This window comes from Penaeus monodon, chromosome 31 (genome assembly GCF_015228065.2).
Source record: "Penaeus monodon isolate SGIC_2016 chromosome 31, NSTDA_Pmon_1, whole genome shotgun sequence".
Taxonomy (NCBI): domain Eukaryota; kingdom Metazoa; phylum Arthropoda; class Malacostraca; order Decapoda; family Penaeidae; genus Penaeus; species Penaeus monodon.
The window spans coordinates 18,489,900-18,490,647 of record NC_051416.1 but is presented as its reverse complement, the minus strand read 5'-3'; the positions used below and the strand labels follow the sequence as shown (position 1 = coordinate 18,490,647).

The 748-nt window shown below is 39.3% G+C and overlaps 1 protein-coding gene across 1 annotated transcript in view; it reads right to left on the bottom strand.

The window, feature by feature from the left end:
* Window positions 1-748, bottom strand: part of LOC119593059 — a gene marked incomplete at its 5' end in the record, with an annotated part of 15,657 nt that overhangs the window by 9,177 nt on the left and 5,732 nt on the right.

The window sequence follows — 748 nt, the reverse complement described above, 5'->3', positions numbered from 1 at the left end:
TTTTTTTTTTTTCTTTTTCAGGACAAAAAGGTATTGAAGAAGACCTAGCTTGTCTTGCAGACCAATCCGATCAAACCCCAGTCCCTCTTTAAAAGGCCATGTCCAAGTTGTCTATGTTTTGATGTCGCCAAAGAAAAAACAAAACCCAGCTATATGTTTTTTGTCCTGATGAAAAGAAATTTCCGTGATATGGTTCGTGCAGCTTTTGTGTGGTGTGGGGTACATCACGTGTCTTATAAAGCTGCAAAATTTCATGAAGGTTTTAGTAACCCTTTTTTAAAACTTGATTTAAGCCCTGATCGAGAAATTCATGAAAATTTTTTTGGCTCCTTATTTTTTTAATATTCCCATCATTAAATGTTCCCAAATTTAAAAAGGTAATATTCCAAGGTGAAACCAAGTCATATTCAGCCCCTTGCGGGGATGATCATTTTGTTAAATTTTGGGTTTAAAGGATCACATGTAGAACACCAGATTCGGGTATCAGATGCTTTGTTTGCCCAAAAGGGCCTTATGGGGTGCGGGGCAGATGTTTTGAGGTATTTCCAGTAATGAGGCATCGCAGGGGCCAGCCAGGCAAGCAGAGAGGGAAAGGGAAGGCATGACCAAGGCTTCAGAGAGTAAAAAACCTGGACAAAATCTGAGCGCCTTTCTTGATGAAAGACAAGAGATGATAACACAGGGGCCCGTGAGCCCAAATCCAAAAATTTAAATCAAGGTGAGAAATTGATGTAACCAAAATAAAAAC